Source organism: Phoxinus phoxinus (genome assembly GCF_949152265.1).
Source record: "Phoxinus phoxinus genome assembly, chromosome: 20".
Taxonomy (NCBI): domain Eukaryota; kingdom Metazoa; phylum Chordata; class Actinopteri; order Cypriniformes; family Leuciscidae; genus Phoxinus; species Phoxinus phoxinus.
The window spans coordinates 8991735-9011807 of NC_136895.1; the positions used below are offsets into that span (position 1 = coordinate 8991735).

At 37.3% G+C, this 20073-nt stretch overlaps 1 protein-coding gene across 6 annotated transcripts in view; it reads left to right on the plus strand.

Annotated features, from left to right (window-relative positions):
* Nucleotides 1-479: 479 nt before the first annotated feature.
* The window catches only part of pcbp4 (poly(rC) binding protein 4), an 80028-nt gene continuing 60434 nt past the window's right edge, over nt 480-20073 (plus strand). For 5 of the 6 annotated variants that reach the window (XM_079594122.1, XM_079594118.1, XM_079594121.1 and 2 more), the window contains exon 1: nt 2876-3015. The gene's annotated coding sequence lies outside the window, so the exon portion shown is untranslated. Of the gene's footprint in view, nt 567-2875; nt 3016-20073 lie in introns of those variants that run through there. The other variant, XM_079594116.1, reaches the window with a different exon arrangement.

Here is a 20073-nt window from a genome sequence, read left to right on the forward strand (position 1 = left end):
CCCTATATACTAGCGTTATACTAGCGTTATAGGCTAAACTGTTTTTAGAGATAAAACTATTTACATTCGATAATCATGAAAACAAATCTCAGATAACGATTGACTAGGTAACAATGTGTAATTAGACCAAAGGTTCATTTTGCACCGGAGTTCTCCTTTAAAGATTGTAATCGATTGTATTGGACAGCCCTATAAATATTCACTTAGCATCTCTTTGGAACTTAGCATAACGAATATGGCAGCAGACTTCTGGGATCATTAGTAATCAACAGGAAGCTCGCGTCTAGTGTTCAAATCATCTCTCTCTGGCTGAAATGAAAGATTTCTGTGACCCAGAGTGGCTCTCCGCTGCTCGTCGTTACAAGGCCAAAGAATATTGAGAAAGGCAGCTTCAGGCTCCCGCTGACTTTATATCAGTTTTACAGCAGGAAAATTAATTAAAACACCCAGAGACGGAGAAAGACAGCCAGTAACACCATAAGATAGCAAGAGACTGTCTGTCCAGAATCACCTGTGGGGAGAAAGAAGAGTTACGTGACGTGTCCAAAGCAAGTTCAAAATTACAGGTACATCTAATTGAATTAATCTGCATGGATATTAATGTGTTTTGTAATTTGCATTTAATATAATCAAATTATTGACAAAAAGTCGCACTGGATTTATCTTCAGTAAACCTTTATTTGACCTGGTCAATTTATTTGCATTACACCAAAGACTACAATTAAGTTTAATTAAATTATTTGAAATTAATTTATCATAGCCTACAGTGGAGTTCATGGTTATTATAATAATAATAATACATTTCAGTGTTGATATACAGACGATGTATTGTCACTAGATGGCAGTATTTCTTAGGACATGCCAGTGTGCCCCGTTTATCACAAATTTATTCATTCATCTATTTATTGTTGATCAATATAATGCATAATGCAGTGTCTTCCGTCTGGATGGTAAGCAGCTGAAGACTGACGAGTCTGTCCACGGTAGCCGAATGGATTTCATTGTGCAAATGGATTTTATAATGCTTATAAAATCAGGGCTATTCTGCAAGCAAATGAGCTGTAAAGTTGATCAACCAGACTTTCATTATCATAGTTTCACCATGAAGCTAAAGTTAACCATCTTATGTCCTTAATTTATATAAAAGATAAACATAGATCTATATAGCAGCTCTGTATAATGCTTAATTGCATTATAAAATAGTGGTTAAAATAAGCTTGTTCTGAAGATTCAATATTTTTCAGTGCACTTGAACCACTATTTTGAGGTCACTAATTAAGTTATTAAAATGTTCATGTCTGGTTTACAAACTAAATGCATCTATAAATGCAACTGATCACAACAAGACATACTTTTTTCTGTTTTTGTTCTTCTTTTGTGATATTTCCTGATTTATGATGCAGGACTTTTGATGACTCAAATCAAATCTTATGTATTATTTTTCTTCATCTGTTAATGACTGTCAAATCAATTGCTTGTGCAGAATCAGAATAAAAAATAATAATTCATATTTTTTCCTTCAGCCCATCAGCAAGTGCAGTTTGACCAAAAATAAAATAAAAAATAAATATATATATATATATATTATCAGTCTCTGTCTAATAGAATACTTATGATTCCATTTTTTGAATGGAAGCGAATGTTTTGTTTACAGTGAATTACAGTCAAATCCTTTTTTTTTCCAACCATGTCGAATTAAATTGGATCCTCGTGAAGAATCCAATTGAATATTTTTCAGTCAGGCGCTGTCGATTCGAATATTTTCCAGTCAGGCTCAGCGTAATCGAATATTTTCCAGTCAGGCTCAGAACCAAATATTTTCCAGTCAGATTTTCCAGTCAGGTGCTGTCGAATCAAATATTTTCCAGTCAGGCGCTGTCCAATCGAATATTTTTTCAGTCAGGCGCTGTCCAATCGAATATTTTTCAGTCAGGCGCTGTCCAATCGAATATTTTTTCAGTCAGGCGCTGTCCAATCGAATATTTTTCCAGTCAGGCGCTGTCCAATCTAATATTTTTCAGTCAGGCGCTGTCCAATCGAATATTTTTCAGTCAGGCGCTGTCCAATCGAATATTTTTCAGTCAGGCGCTGTCCAACCGAATATTTTCCAGTCCAGCGCTGTCCAGTCGAATATTTTTCAGTCAGGCGCTGTCCAATCGAATATTTTTCAGTCAGGCGCTGTCCAACCGAATATTTTCCAGTCCAGCGCTGTCCAATCGAATATTTTTTAGTCAGGCGCTGTCCAACCGAATATTTTCCAGTCCAGCGCTGTCCAGTCGAATATTTTTCAGTCAGGCGCTGTCCAACCGAATATTTTTCAGTCAGGCGCTGTCCAATCGAATATTTTTCATTCAGGCGCTGTCCAGTCGAATATTTTCCAATCAGGCGCTGTCCAATCGAATATTTTTTCATTCAGGCGCTGTCCAGTCGAATATTTTCCAATCAGGCGCTGTCCAATCGAATATTTTTTCATTCAGGCGCTGTCCAGTCGAATATTTTTCATTCAGGCGCTGTCCAGTCGAATATTTTCCAGTCAGGCACTGTCAGTCGAATAATTGTCCAGTCAGGCTCAGCGTAATCGAATATTTTTCAGTCAGAAGCTGTCAAATGACTTCATAGTAATAGCCTAACTTGATCACTAGCTTGAAGGATAGTTATATCATGGCTACTATTTCGAGAAAATGTTAGACTCATTTCTTATGAAATAACCGCGAAAGAACAGTGGTTGAAAAGGCAAAACCAACGCAGTGAGTTTTACCCTCGGCATATGGTTGTGCGTTGTTCCTTTTAACCCTCATTTGTCTTTTTGTAATTGGATAGGATGGTCGGTCCTATCTCCTTTAGCCCTCCCTCTCCCTCTCCCTCTCCCTCTCTCCCTCTCTCCCTCTGACATCGGGATTTTCTCTCATACAGTAAGCGCCTGGCACTGACAATGTGGACATCAGCGGGGAATATATAGTGTTATCATCCGAATTCGCGTCGTGTTCCCAGCGCATTCAACTTCATTATTACCAGGTAAGACGGAATCATTTTGTCAGACATCTTTTTATGTAGGCTATCCATACGGTGTCTGTATAGCTCTCGGTAAATGCATCCCGATGTAAATCTGATCCGGACAGAAGTGAGAGATGGTTCGGACTCGCGCTGTTATCCCGTAGGAAACCGCTGCTGTTGTTATGGCAATAAAAGCGGAGCGCGTTTGTTTCAGCAGCACTAGTAATACAAGTTGAACAACTAACCGATCGGAACGCTGAAGTTTACAGCTTTATGAACGTTCTATGGAATCATTTTTAACTCGCAGCTTTCTGAACATAACATTCTAAAGCATAGCGAGCGATACATTGCGTCTGGTATATTGTGTAGAAGATTAGGGGCCCCAAATTGACTTGTGAATTTAGATTAGGTTAGTTAATCTGGTTAAGAAGAGCTAATTCGAGAGAAGAGCTCATTCAAATCTCCTCTACACTTAAAATACAGGTTCTTCATTGTTTTTAAAGGTTCTTTAATGGTTGTTATCAAGCAACGTTTTGGTTTTGGACTCGTTTAGATCATCATATTGGTTCCTTAATGATTTAATACAGGACTAACAAGTTATTTGTATCTTCATATGTGGCACCAGGCTTTGTTTCTACTGGAGCCTTTATAAACGTGTGTGGTTTGGATGAAGTGTAGGAGATACAGTACTAATGGTGCCCGGATGCCAGGGGTCTGGGTGATCACTCCTTCTGGACATCTGATTTGATTTTAGATGCTGTAATTGATTAGGTTGACCGGGAGCCGAACCCTCGCAATTAGTGCAAATACTAATTAGCTTGGGTCAGTGACTGAATGACTGAGCATCTTTGTAATTGAACTTATCTAGGAGAGTGCACGTTTGTGCTCCAGGAAATGCAGCAATCCTCCAATTTAGGCTTGCAACAAATTCTGTCTAAAGATGAATCAAACTGATTTAATTTATTTTGTGTACAGATTACAGTCTTTATTCTTCTGTCATTCACGGACGGTTAAATACTTTAAGAACAATTAGAACTCTATACTATCATGCACATATCAGTACAATGATTGAATGACTTAGCATTATTGCTAAGTAATTGAAACAGTGTAGATAATATATTGTATGTTTGGTTCACAAAATGCTGCTGTTTTCCAACAGGCCTAGATTGAATCTTTCTTTGGATTCAAATTTGTTTTTGCATCGTCATTGTCAAAATCAGAATTGAGTTTTTGTTCACTGTCTGTTTGAATCTATCTATCTATCTATCTATCTATCTATCGATCTATCGATCTATCGATCTATCTATCTATCGATATATCGATCTATCTACTTCAGAATTTCGCAGTGTTGTAATTGTTTGTGAAATTTGAAATCAAGTCAGTGCTCGATGAAAAATGATTTGCATGTAAAATGATTGATGTTTTAAATGTGAAACTAGGAGAAAGTAGGCCGAAATACAATAAAATATCAAATATTGACCATTATATAGGCTGCAAAAAATATTTAAAACATCTCTAATATTGGTTGATAACTGATGTTGATGTATTTTTTTTTTGGTTCTTTGGTCAAGCATTAAAAAAAAAAAAGGATTGTGAAATGAAATTCTGTCTGTCTATCATTCTGTCCATCCATCCATCCTTCTATAGGTCTATTGTTCATTCTGTCTGTCTGTCTGTCTGTCTGTCTACATTATATAATGCAATTCTAAATATTAAGGCATTTGTAGAATAATAGAGTTCATAAGTTATTTTAATTGTTCTCCATCACCAAGAAATTAAGTAAAAGCTTGACTGCCCCAGATGAACTTATGTAGAATAAAAACACTCATTGTGTTCATGGCATTTTTCCTGCTAAACTGTTTGGCATGTGAGCAGCTAATTCTTGTTCTCTGAATCCCTCAATAGAGATCTTTGTTGCCGTTCTTCTGCCTCTCTGTACAAACTAGCTTTGAAGTTAACTTGGGATTGGTGTACTGAGACATGTTCGTAGCTCTGTCCTTATGAAGAACATTACCATCTATCTATCTATCTATCTATCTATCTATCTATCTATCTATCTATCTATCTATCTATCTATCTATCTATCTATCTATTTCAGAATTTCACAGTGTATTGTTTGTGAAATTTACTAACAATTTATGACTGAAAATTATTTCTACAGCAGTTTTTGGTTGTGTATTGGCATTGATGGTTCCATGAAGAACCTTTAACATCCATGGAACCTTTCAATTGCACAAAAGGTTCTTTGTAGTGAAAAAAAAAGGTTATTTAGATTATTGAAAAGAAAAACATGGTTCTTTTAAGAACTGTTGACTGAAAGGTTCTTTGGGGAACCAAGAAATGTTCTTCCATGGGATCGCTGCGAAAACCCACATTTATTTCTAAGAGTGTAGGAACCTCGAAATGTCTATTACAAAAATTAGTGGTGGTGATGTAATTGTTGCCATTACATTTTTGACAAATCTGCACCAAAGCACATTAGTTTTGGCTCTTTGATTAAGTCCCTTGTCAACTCAATACCCCTCAAACTGATATTCCCTCAACACGAGTTTATAGGAAAACAAATTGCTTCTCTGGTTGAGGAAATGAGAGGAGGTGAAAAAAAAGTGATGAATGACTTAAGAAGGAGAAAAAAACAGGGTGAAGTGTAAACATCCTTCTAAAAAAAAACAGATTTCTGAGACCTCCTCATTGAAGTTCACCATGTACGAGGCATCTAACGCACAATGGCATTACGGTCCCGCTTCCATTTGGCATGGCAGACAGGCGATTAACTGCGGTTTAATCTGCACGAGGCCTTATTCTCCTCAACATTCTGATCTACGACACTATTTTTAGCCCCACAAAACAACCCCGCTTCCCCAACCCCCTAAAAACACTGCAGGCGTCTGTGAGGAATCCAGCTTTTAAGATAAGAGCACAGGCTCTGCGTGAGGACGCTAAGTTTATCAGCATGACATGCATGTGATTCATGCAAATTCTCCCTTGTTTTTACTGTTTACTTGTTTCCAGCGAGTTCGAGGTGGTTGAGCGCGTGGCGCGTCACGAGGTCCTCGGGCAGTTGATCGTACATGGATTCTCTGTTTAAAAAATAGATTTTGAGGAGATATCGACTGCTAGTGAAGAGTCAACAAACCTGGCTCTTGCCCTGCAATGTGACTTCTGACTGTTAAAACTATTACGACTGGGACTTTTAGTTGAAGGTACAGAGTTTTGTCATTATTTTCTCAGCCTCATGAACATGAAAATAGACATTTTGCAGCTCTTTTCTATACAGCATAGTAGTCGAGCTCCCAAAAAGATTGATTAGTTCCCAAAAATCATCATGGAGGACTATATAATACATTACTTTACTGTACTTTATGTAATAATAAGTCATTTAAAAAGACAAGGGATTTTTTTTAGGCATGCTTGACCAAATAACCAAAAATACATCAACATCAGATATCAACCAATATTAGAGATGTTTTAAATGTATTTTTTTCAGCCTATATAATGGTCAATATTTTATATTGTATTATATTTCCTCCAAGTTTCACATTTAAAACATCAATCATTTTACATGCAAATAATTTTTCATCGAGCACTGACTTAATTTGTCATAGTATTAAAATAATAATTGTATTTATATTATGGTTTCTTATTTACATTGCAATTTATTTTTTGAGAAAATAACGTTGAATTTAATATCAGCCATTTATCGATTATCGGCCATGACATAAAAAAGCATAATTGACTTCATGATCAGTATCAGTCAGAATTTTGGTGCATCCATATTTATTTTTTCCATAGTTATTCATTCATTGATCTTTTTTCAGTATGAACTGCTTATGGAAAAGAGTTTCATGGACATTCTTCAAAAATTCTCCTTTTGTGTTTCACAGAAAAAATAACAGTATACAGGTTTAAAACAAAATGAAGGGTGAATAAATAATGACAGAACTTAATTTTTGAGTGAACTATCTCTTTAAGTAAAGAAAAACCAGCTTATTGACAGATTGATAGTGTTATAATGGCTTAATGTCTATCTTATGAGGTAAACAAATTCGATCTTTTGACTCTCGCGGAGAGACGAAACTGGCTGTCACAGTGTGTTTAGTGCTGAATCTGATACAATGTTCCACCACACTATAGCACTTCCTCCAGCTAAATTTGTCAACTTACATGAGTATATTTTTCCTGTCTGGTACATTTATAGGTAATTCTATGAATTTTCTTTTTGACAGACAGGATTTTTCATACCGTTTTTCATCTTATTGGTCCATTGGTATTTTTGACAATACAAAGGTTTATTTGATGTTTTAGATCTGTCTGTGTGCACATGTACTGTGACTTTTCTTTTTTTTAAGTAGAAGATTGTTGGAGCATGTTTCATATATTATTGGAGTAAGAAAATACTTTTTCAGTCATGCACTTGCCTCTATTTGTTAAATATACTAACGATTTCTAAATGAAAATTGTTTAAAAGTAAATCCTACAGTACACCATTTTTTCCTGTGTGGTGTCATTTCAAGCCTGTTAGCCTTGCTTCCAATTATTTTTGTACTACTAAAGATTGCGTGATCCCAGCTTACACAAATATATTCTAAGAATGTTTTGCTAAGGTTGCCATTAAGTTATGAAAATGTTATTTCTGAATGTTCCCCGAATGTTCAAAACCACCAGTTTGTTTTATTTTGAATATCTTTTTCTTGGTTAGGCGAATGTTAAGGGAACATTCCATTTTATAATTTTGCAAACATTATGAGAACGTTACTTTTGAATGTTGTCTGAATGTTAGTAACATTTAAAATAAAGTTAGAGAACAAGGTCCAACTAAAACATTTCAGAAAAAAAAAACGTTCCATGAACAATGTATAAATAACATTGAGTGCTGTCAAATCGATTAATCGCGATTAATCGCATCTAATATAAAAGTTTGTAAATGTATATTATGTATATGTATACAGTATATACTGTGTGTGTGTGTGTGTGTGTATATATATATATATATATATATATATATATATATAGATATATATATTATACTGTAAAAATATATATTGACAAACATTTATGATTAGATACGATTAATCACTTAATAGTTTAAATAATGTTTTGAGAACATTATTAAAAACCACATAACTTTGAACGAACGTTCTATTGAGGTTACTTTGAGAGAATGGTAGCTAAAGGTCACTGTTCCCTGGAATGATTTCAGGAAAAAAAGGTTGGCAATAATGAAAATATTGGACATTCATTTGAAACCCATGCCATATCTCACTCTTTTGCCAACGTTCATTGTCAAGGTTGTTGCTTTTGTCTAGAGACTGTATCTAAACCTAGAAGGTTCTCCGTTGTGCATGTAGTTTGACACTCGTATGCTTCAGTCGAAGTTTTCTCCCATCAATGTCACAACACCACCCCCCCCCTTTCTCGCCCACTGTCAATGTTGTGCTTCCAACTTTTTCAGAGCGTCTTTGATATATTTCTTTGGAAGAGAGGTGTTGCAATTTAGAGCTCTGAGAATTTTTAGATCAAGACGTACAAGACGTATCTCTCCAATTCCCATCGGTATCAAAGCCAGCTGGCAAGGTTGCAATCAAAAAGCTGAAAATGACTTTCAGAAAACGCGACGCGTTTGACCTGCTCACGAAAAGTGCAGGAACGTTGTCATTTTGATAAAAGAACGCAGAGCTATTTGATATTTGTGGTTTACTGCCGTTGATAACGACTGTTAGAGTTAGCGCGGATTGTGTAATTGTTAAGTCAGTTTATACAGGCCTCTTCTGAATAATTTCCAACAGAACGCTTCTTTCATAGAGAGAGAATACATTTGTTTCACGTGTTCTAGCAGGCAGACTGGTAAAAACGCAGCCCACTCTTCCGAACAAGCTTCCCCTTATTTTCCTGCTTTCTGAGAGATTGAGGTCATTGTTAATTGAAACACAGACACATGTTAATTAGTGCGAGATATTTTTCCCCTGAATCTCTCCAACGATGTCCTTCAATTAATTACCGGCTTCTTGTCTCTGCTGCAAGCTAGTGCTAGTCAAGAGAAAAATAAATTAAAGGAATGCTTCAGCCACAAATGAACATTCGCTCGCCCTCGTGTCGTTTCCCAAATGACTTTCTTTGTTCCGTGGAGCACAAAAGAAGATGTTTAGCAGAATGTCCATGCTGCTCTTTTCCATATAATCAGAGCAGTGGCCACAGAATGTCACAGAAGGTTTTTTTGTACTTCTGCATATTCAAACCCAATGCCATTTGGTGTCGTTGATATCAAATCTTAATTTATTCATAGTTAATTCAAATAATAATGAATGAAAGTTTGGTCTATTCCTCGCACAAAGCTTACTCCAAGTCATATGTATGGTTATGACATTTTTATGGCCCCTTTTGTCATTTTTGCAGTAGTGCTGTTATTTTAAACTAAAATTAAAACTGTCAAGAATCGTTTTTGTTAAAATAATACCGAAACAATTTGTACATATTATATGAAAATCTTTAAATTGACAAAAACACAAAAAATTACTTAAATTTAAATTTAAATGAAAACTGATAATACAAAAATAAAAGTGAATAGTATATTATATGATATTGTATTATATTATATTATATTATATTATATATTGTACTATAATAGTATATAAATAAAGCTAAAAAACACTTTTGGAGTTTGTCAGACATGGCCACTATTAATGGATATGAGCAGCCTGAACATTCTACTAAACATCTCATTTTGCTTTCCATAGTAAAACATAGTTATTATTTCATATTAGGATGCACCTTTATTAAAATTCTAGCCAAAACCGATAAGCTGATAATTTACATCAAAGTTCGTTTACAAACTTTACTCATCTAGTTTTCATATTATGAACCAAAAAGTGGTAAATTAGTATTAATTAAGTGTAATAAATACAACGTTATTGCATTTATTAGTGTTCTTACAGTAAATCTAAATGTAAAAGCACATGCGCACATACGCAAAGATTAAAAATATCAGCCTAAAAATTATATATTGTGCATGCCTATTATTTATTATACAAGTTAAAATGTACTTATTTTATAGTCAATTAAATGCCTTAATAATAGTGTAAAATAAATGATTTAGTTGAATTGTTGGTTTGACTCTGGCATCAATTTAAACGTAGGCTTGAGAGAAATCAAAATAAAAGCTCACTAGGATACTCTAATAAAGCTTAAGTAATTAATTTCAGATCTGGAGGATTTCCTGACGACTAACGAGTTTTTCCATGGTGATTTTTGGGATATAATCAATCTGACATGTGTATCAAACACCTGTTTTCCCCAAACAGAATGGCTGCCACCTTCCATTTTAATCAGCCACAGGAAAACTGCCATGGTGTGCTTGACTATCCGCCCCAGAAAACCAAACACGGATCCATCGCCGCTCCGCAGAGAGATCCCCCCCAAGCGATATTTATGAGACGCACTATCCTCCTCCTACAGGCGCAAATGATGTCCTTTCCGGAAAGGCACGCGTGTACCTGAGCGTTGTGGGCGCTTTGCCATGACATGTTGCCTTTACATTAAGAAGAAAGCTCTGGTACAATGCTATTTTCTGAAGTAGTACTTAAGCGGAGGGGAGGGACCTCTGGAGTTTCCGCCACTCGTTGGGAGTCTTGATGGTGGAAAAAAGAGTGTTCATTTGAAAGCACTCTGTATCCTCAGAGGGACGGCTAACCGCATAGGGAAGAGTTGAAATCCTCCATTAGACTGAAAGGTTACAGGCTAATAACTGACTGTGGAAATAGGATAGGAGAATGAACGCTTTTTGGCATTCGGGCTAAGTGAAAATTGTGTCTTGCAAACATGAGTATATAGCGGAAGGTCTTGCCTGTAATAGCAGGATGTTAGTGGACATCAACTCGAAATTGAACTTATTTATTAATGTGCTCCTGGAATCATTGTGATTTATTTCGAGCATCTTAGTCCAAAGAGATTTATTTTTTATTTTTGTTAGATTCTTTTTCAGGACCATAACATTTATTATACAAATATTGTAGTGCTGTCAAATCGATTAATCGCGATTAATCACATCTAACATAAAATATGTGTGTGTGTGTGTGTACATATTATAACTTTTATGTTAGATGCGATTAATCGCGATTAATCACATCTAACATAAAATGTGTGTGTGTGTGTACATATTATAACTTTTATGTTAGATGCGATTAATCGCGATTAATCGACTTGACAGCACTAATTTATTTTACAATAAAAATGTTGATTATGATAATACATTTTAAATACAAAATATTTATAAAGAAGTATTTTTAGAATTGTATGATGTGAGATCTTCACAAGCACTCGGAGTTCAGCATTTCAATTTTAGATGAAACTCACAGCTGTCTGATGACACAGGGAAACTGGTTATAAATAAACTATTTCCCTACTGCTATGATTCATTACTGCAGCATTAATTTTTCTTTTGTTCACAAATAATTGTTGACAATCTGTTTACCAACAGCAGTCAGTAATATACTATAATATGAATATATTTACATGAATAATAAACCAATAATATTATGTTTTCATATTAATATGAATAGATCTAAGCATACTATAAAATATATATATGTATAATACATATATAATATAATTAGCATTAATATATTTGATTCCATTATTATATTATGCAAATATAATTTTTGCATCACTAGTAATCACATATATAGCCATTATATAGTATCAAATGAAGGCATGGTATTGCTGACAAATACATAAGACTCTATTTTTAAATGGATAGTTTTGCAAATGGATAGAAACATGGTCACAATGAGCTGTTTTTGTATGGGAAATTACACATTTTTTTTCTAAATTCTGCCCTTGTGCTCACAGGAACAAATAGACTCTTACTGGTTTGAAATGACATGAGGGTGAATAAAATGACATTCATTTTTGGGCAGTCTACTCAATATAATATGCAGACCTCTTGTTCGATTGTCCAATGCAAATGTGAATGACAGGTCGAATTACTTAGAGCGACCGAAGCGAGACGCCGCAATCGAGCAGCCATGGAAGAAGCGCTTCCGCGTAATCGAGTCGTACAAGAGCATGCTCCACTAATTCACATCTAATGCGCAATTTTTAAGTAAAATCTAGGTCAAATAGTATGTCCCATCGAGAGAAAGAAAACTTCCAGCCTGCCTTTTATTTTAAATGAGTCACCCCCCACCCCCCCTCACACCATGCATTATTCGGCTTCTCCCGCTCAAGCATGGGCGCACAATTATGTCAAGCAATGCCTTGGCTTGAACAAGCGCCTGAATGGTTCACTTGGTCGTAAAGAAGATCGCAGAAGCACTCAACTGCTTTATTATTTAAAACCCATCATCTGCTCGTTTCCGAGACTTGAGCTCTACCACGTCTCCTGAGTTTAGATGAGGTGAATTTGTTTGTGTAATCCCTGTCGACCCCCATCAGTATAGTCGACAGGGAATCTAGATGATCGTGTCCTGTGAATGCAACCAATCCGGGGAATTTTTCACCTATCTCATGTCTTAAGCAGGGAAGCCTTGGTGGTTTCACAAAATGGCAAGTTTTTTTCTCTCGCAAGCTGGGTGGGTTGGCATCGTGAATGAGGTCAAACTGATATGGCAAACAGAGGAAGACGTTGCTCGACGTGATTATGTTGAAGGAATATGTAATGATGTGAAAAGATCTGTGAGCAACAAGAACTGGAAAGCCTTTTGATGGAATCATGTTGGAAAAAAAAACTAATAATACTGTGTTCTTTGAAGATAACCATTAATGCCATGTTATTCACATGGCAACTTAATGTGTGATAAAAAGTACTTTTTGGACATTTACCATATTACCATGTGATACCATAACTATGCCAGTACTACTTTTATAATGAATGGCACTCCAATGGTATTGACTTGGTATAAATAATATGGTATTACCATGCTAAGATGTTCAAAAAACATGGTAAACCTTGGTATCTTTTGTATGTTTCCTGACTTGAAGAGTTTGATATTCCCATCATCCTATTATACGAATATACCAATTTCTTAAAGACCCCTGTGGTGAAAGTCAAGCTTTTATCGTTGTTTATATGTCTATGTGGTGTTTTAAATGCTACAAACCATGTGCAAATTCATAAGTCAACACCATTGCTGAGTATTTTCTCCTTAAAACTGCAGTGAATCAAAGAAAGTCTCAAAAAGTTTCTGATGTCACAAATTACCTTGTAGCCAATCAGGTCAACGTGTGATTGTCACACGTCAAGTGGATCTCTGAGCTGGTATGAGTGAGTGGAGGTGTGGCTAATTTGCATATTCATAGAACCGCATATACTAAATGAGGCAAGGGTGTTGAGTTACATTCAAGCTATTTTAAGGCATGAAGACATTTTTTTCATGGAAAAAACGCTTAAATATGTAATTTTGTTGACCAAAGTTTAGTTTTAAGGGATACAATGATTGACTACAGGGGGACTTAATTAGTGCTTGCTATGAACATGACTGATACCTCAAATCATGTAGCCTGTCCATATTTCCAAACGATTGGACTTTGGGATTTTCGTCTGGCAGACAAAATAGCAGAGGAAAAACCCTAAAGATTTGCATTGAAGGAAGGCCTCGAGCCACATCCGGGGACCATATTTGGGGTGCGCCTTTGAATTGCACCAGTAAGCATCTACCACCAACCAACCAGAATACCTTAGCAACAGTGGAGCAATCATCCAGAATGCACTTTGGCAGTGAGCTTTGCACAGAAAATGCAACCATTTTTGTTAGTTTAACAGCCCAGTTTATTTTTTCTCCTTTATCTTTGTGTGTTTTGCCCGACAACAACCGTCTTGCGTCTCTCCAGAAAGCAAGAAAAAATACGCCCTTGTTTGTGAAACAGTTTCCCCTAAGTCAAATAAATAACAATGGCGAAGGAGCTGCCATAATGGAAGCTCACATGTCATGAGGAATGCTCCTAAGGCGGCGCGAGAGGGGGTTGTTATGCTGTGTGGGCGCATGCATGCACGTCTTTATCCTCGAACACGTCAGAATGATTCATACGATGACAGAGCAGCCACTGTGCTGGCCCCGCCATCGCTTCCCGCTCACAAGTGGCTGCTTTGTGTCTTCGTCAACCTCGGTACAGAGATGGCAGGACACGACGAGCAGGACCCATTCAGCGAGTGATGCCCGCTCTCTCTGGATCTGACCAGTCCAAAGACCGTCAAGGAGCGAGGTTAGGCAGCAATGGGGAGTCTTGCCAAGTCGGCAGGCAGCATCCATTCCCATCCTGAATTTAATATCCTAATGCACTCTTGGAATCGCAGATCTAATAAGATGGAGAGGGAGGGAGGGAGGGAGAGAAAGAGGGTGGCCCTTTTCAATAATGAAAACCGGGCAGAAATCTCTCAAGCAGTGAGAGAGGGGGAGTGAGAGAGGCCTACCATAAATTACAGAGTCAGGAAGTGACACGCACGTCTCCAAAAGCTCTTGGAAATGCCAATATCTGGACTTATTTGCAGTGCAAAGATGCGGCAGTTGCAATCCTGAGCAGTGAAAGGACTTTGCTGGGTGGAAAATTCAAGACTGAAGCATTGCTGACTGTGAACCCCAATCCAGCCAGTGTAAAATAAACAGCCAACCGCTCAACTATATCTCCCTCTCCATCACCATTTCTTTAGTCCCATCTTTTTGTAGAGTTCAGGGTTTCGATTATTGCTCCACAGCACATATTTGTCCTTTTAAAAACATATTTTTGACGGTGTTGTAGCCAGACTGAGACCTGAGCAGGGTGAGTCAGAGTAAAGTCTAAAGGCCCGTTCACACCAGCGGACGATAACGTCCTGCTTTTCTGTCACTTTAAATGCTCGAGCTCGGTATTGGATGGATTCTGATTGGCTGCCCATGTTTTTATTGTTTATCAGCTGAATAAAATCATTCTGAAAGTGATTCCAACTATATTGTTTTTATGTGCCGTTATCGTTATAACTGTGGAACTGCTATTATTTTATGTTGATAATGATTTTTAAAACTATATCTTTATTGTTATCCTTATAGTTATCGTCCTTGGTGTGAACGGACCTTAAGACTAGAAGGGTCGAGTCCGACTCGAGACAAGACCTGAAGAGGGTTGAGTCAAAGACGAGACTGAGACTTGAATAGAGTCAAATCTGAGTTGATATTGAGTCCAGAAGGGGGTCAAGTCCAAGTATAGACAGAGACCAGAAGAGAGTCAAGTCCGAGTTGAGACGAGACCTAAAGAGGTTTGAGTCCGAGTCAAGACCTAGTCTATGACATGAGTCCAGTCTCGAATGCTACAACACTGATTTTTAAGGCCATCAGAATTTCTTTCTGTTTTGGGAAAAACTAAACTTCATGTTATTCCATCTGTAGGAAAGAAAAATCTTGAATGATATAGCAATTGCTTCTTTTAGACGACAGAGCGATTAAATGGGGAGCTAATTGACCAAAATTAACTTTCTTCAGTGGAACACAAAAGAAGATATTTTGAAACATGTCTCTGCTTGTCCATACAGTAAAAGTCCAGTGTTGTTTTGGACACCATTGACTTCCATCGTTTGGACAGAAACAATGTTCCACAGAAGAAAGCCATACAGGTTTGGAATGACATGAGGGACTTTAAATGACTATAACTGGGAACTATTATGTCTCCTGAGCTATAATAGAACAACCTTTGAGCAATACAATATTTTTTCAGCTTATTGCGCTCCTTATTCCCTCTCTCTCTCTCCCGATCACCTCCTTGTTTTCTCTTGAATATACATGTCTGCGCTAGTAATTACTGCACAGATCTCTCTGTTATGTAGCACAGAGGATGTGGTGTCAGTATGAATTAGGGATGAGACAGCCCTGCAGCTGACGTCTGCACTCGTTTTGAAGATATAATCATCCACCCTCGTGGCTCCACCAGCATTTGTTTCCATCCCCACCTACTCTATACGCTAAAATACAAGCTAATCGCTATTATTAGCTCGCTCGGTTTCCGCAAAATAAATCGAGTAGGCTGACCCAGTTGATTTGAGGTTTATAAACGGGACAAGGTTTAGTGTCTCCCATGCTGGTGGGATGATGGGATGCTCGTGGCACTCCGGCTTAGTTTTAGCAGCAGGCATCGAGTCGTTCCAGGATCAAGGCCGTACCCTGCGCAGTCCTCGGAAATATGTAGTCTAATTCTCAGAAATAGTCTAAATCCACTACCAGTCCGACAGCGTGTGATCCAGCGGACAGAACGAGACAGTTATTTCCTCATTTCGCCCGTCGTCTTTAGCTTTGTCTCTCTTTTAGTGCATTATTCCAAAATAAATACGTTGGGCAAATAACTTCATATTCAGAGTAATGTTTGTGACTCGAATAAACGCTACTAAATCACAAACAGCTTGAAATTATTTCACAAGGTTGCAGATAGGTTATGTTGCAGTTCGTTTCAAAGCGTTCAATACCAGATAAATTGACACACATCCAGTAATATTGATCATAACCTTTCCAGGACTTTTGAAAAGTTTTGTTTACAATGTAATTGTGCTAATGGAGCATTCTTGTCTCTTTAGTAAACACTTTATTTTTAAGGAAATGTTTGACAAAAACATGCAAGCTAGGCGATGTGACTGGATTCTAACTGCAAAACTACATTTTCATGATTACTTTGAGAGAGGCGAACAATGCAACTCTGGGTAAAGGAGCTGGCACACTTGCATTTGAGCATGCACTTTTATTGTTACACACTATTCGCTCCAGTGTTTGTTCCTCTGCGGCATGCAGCATTTTTCTTTTTTACCTCGGCACTGAGCTGCTTATCATTCTAGAGGCTGGTTACCTCTCGCTGGCTTTGATCAAACCCTGTTTCTAGACACCCCTCCGCTCCGCCTTTACTCGGCTTGCCATGAAAGAACCTGACGCCCATTACCTCTGCATCTATCCCAGAAATCCGCTCTGCAATTTCCTTATGGCCTATGGGGGGTTTTGATGGAATGTCATAGGTTGTTAAGAGTGGGTGAGAAGTGCCAAGCTCTCAGAGGTTCCCCCGGCCCGGTCCTGACGCCCCGCACTAAGCCGTTTGTTGCTGGCGTGACAGTCGCAACCGCTAACCGTTGCTAAAAGTGGCCTGCTTTTCCTAGCACTGGCTAATCTCACTTTGTTTCGCCAAGCTCCTAGTTTCCACAAAGCCAGCACTTAAATAACAGCGCTGGCTTTTAAGAGGCAGCCCAGGCCGAGGTGGAGGGAATTACTGGGGGTGAGAGCGGCACACGGTTCATCGCTGCTGATAAATCAACGCCGTTCAGTCGCGACACGCTACGGCCCCGCTAAACCTATTCATGCACTTATAATACAAGACGGGATCTTAATCATTCGACGCTAGAGTGTTTTTGTTTGTGGCTAGGTTTGTTTTTTCCTTCTTTCTGTCTGCCTAAAATATTTAACAAGGCTTGTTCTATTTTTGGATGGAAGCTCATTCTCCCCCACTGCGCGCGTTCCTTTGCTTTTTCTCTTTTCTAACCATGATACGACGACTTCTGAAATTCAGTTGGATGCAGTTTTTAGCTTTGCCAAGAACCAGCAGTGAGTAGGGCTGTGGGGTATGACTGTATTTACCTGCCGACAGTTGAAATGTGTTACTGGGTAGAGAGTCAGCTATACCATTTATTCCACAGTATTGCAGTGATGCTACTCTAAAACTCTTCAATTCAAGATGAAAAACACCAAGTAGAATACTAGAGCTTATTCTCTGATACGGATGTTTTGTTTGTGGATCTTTTTTTAACAAATATATTAAAAGGATAGTTCACTTTAAAATGAAAATTCTGTCATCATATACTCACCCTCAAGTTGTTTCAAACCTGTATGCATTTCTTTCTTCTGCTGAACACAAAGGAAGATATTTTGAAAAATGTCAGTAACCAAACAGTTACCAGGTCCCATTGACTTCCATAGTAGGAAAAAAAAAATACTATGGAAGTCAATGGGACCTGGTAACTGTTTGGTTACTGACATTCTTCAAAATATCTTCCTTTGTGTTCAGCAGAAGAAAGAAATTCATACAGGTTTGAAACAACTTGAGGGTGTGTATATGATGACAGAATTTTCATTTTAAAGTGAACTATCCCTTTAATATATTTGTTTGTTTATTTGTCTGTTTGTTTGTTTGTTTGATAGATAGATAGATAGATAGATAGATAGATAGATAGATAGATAGATAGATAGATAGATAGATAGATAGATAGATAGATAGATAGATAGATAGATAGGTTTTTAGACTTATTATTATTATGTAATAGTGTAAAAAAAAATACATTTACTTGTTCATCATGTGATTTATTTTTGAAACTAATAATACTTTAATAATACTAAAAAATGTACTTAAAAAAATTACTTAAAAGTAAAACCCTATAAATAGTAATAACAATAACAATAATTGTTTATTATTATCTAAAAATGCGTAAAAATACAAATAAAATGCATTGTGTTGTTTTATTTGTATTTTTTTTCTTTTAAAATTGATGTTAATGTATTTTTTATATTATTATTTATGTGTGTCTGTGTATATATAATTTCTATTTTCTTCTCCCCTATTTGTATACAATGGTTGAAGCGTCGAGTATAAAAAGATACTAAATTCTTTTCCATTTATTTGATTTATTTTTGGTCTTACCACCAGTATATGGAGGCCAAAACAAGTTGGTTTCCACAACGACTGGTTCTTTGAAGATATTCCGCATGCAAATTGAAAAAGTTGGCAGGTGTCACCATTCACTGAGGACACGTAGCCTATCAGTGTGCATGTTAATCACTTTCAATGCATCCTAGATCTGTCTGCTTTCACCTTTTTTCTTCCTTCCTCCCCTCCTCTCCCTGCTGTGCATCTGTCCATCACAATGACAGACGGATGGGATGCTCCTGGAAGAAAAAAATACATGGAAATCTGCTGTTGTGACAGAGAGAAAGACCAAAGTCCTGTATTTGTAGATGAATCTTAGCTATAAATGGCTAATCTAAGAGCAGATTCTGTTCGTAATGCTCTTAGCCTTCGCGCCCCGACCAATCAGAACTCATCCTAATACAGTTTGTGTCGTGCTGTATGATTTCCCACAGGCTCGCTGTCAGTTGTCCACATGGGGTTGAATGTGAAGTCATTACTTCTCGAAGGAGTCTTGACGGATGGATGTCATGAGACGAATGTCTATTAATTAAAAGGTTTGAAGTGTCGTTCTCAATATCAATGATGAATGTTAAACACTTGACGTTTGATTGGCGGCTGGCGACACCAACACAGCAACCAGAACCCAAAATATGCTTCACTAATATTGCAATATTGTATTCTTGCTTGTCTCGTCTAATTATCTTCTCTGCGTGACTTAAAGCACGTCACCTAAAGTGCCTGACTGTAATATGGTTTATTGCGACACTTGCGGGTCCTACAAACCAATCCTCTTGGTTGCATATCACCTCAAGCGTGACCACCAAACATGCTGTCTGGGATTAGACTCAAAGGTCATATGTCCCAGTAAGCGTGCCATTTATGGGGAGATGAAAGCGAGCGGTTTGAGGAATAGCTTTGAATACCTGCCATGACATGTGCCTCTCGACTGAAGAGCAGCATGTAGGATTTATCCTCGTGTCTCAAGCACACAAGTGGCTTCAAATGAGGTTTTTTTCCACACATGGCTTCCCAGAGCCAAACACAAAAGACCTTGTTGTAAATGTGAGATGGTTTCTCATTAGAGAGCTGGCTGCTTTTTTATCCAGTTCTCTGACTTTAGAACTTGTGCTAAGATCTTGTACATTTTAAGATTTGTTTTTTTGGATTACCGCCACGATAGATTATACGACTGGCGGTCGAGACGTTTTAGATTGCTTGCTGCTTAGTGTCCTAGTTTATTTAGCTTACAAAACAAGTCAGAAAACAAGACCTCCACACTTTTGTGAAAATTGTAATCTAGATTACTCGGTTTAGGTAATGTATTCGGACTACTTTTGGATTACTTTTAGATTACTTTTGACCCAACTCCTTTAAAATATCTGGGGTCTCCAAGTAAATATGTTAGGTCAAAGGGGTTTGTCTGACAAAAAAGTTTGGGAAACGCTGCATTACATGAACACACAA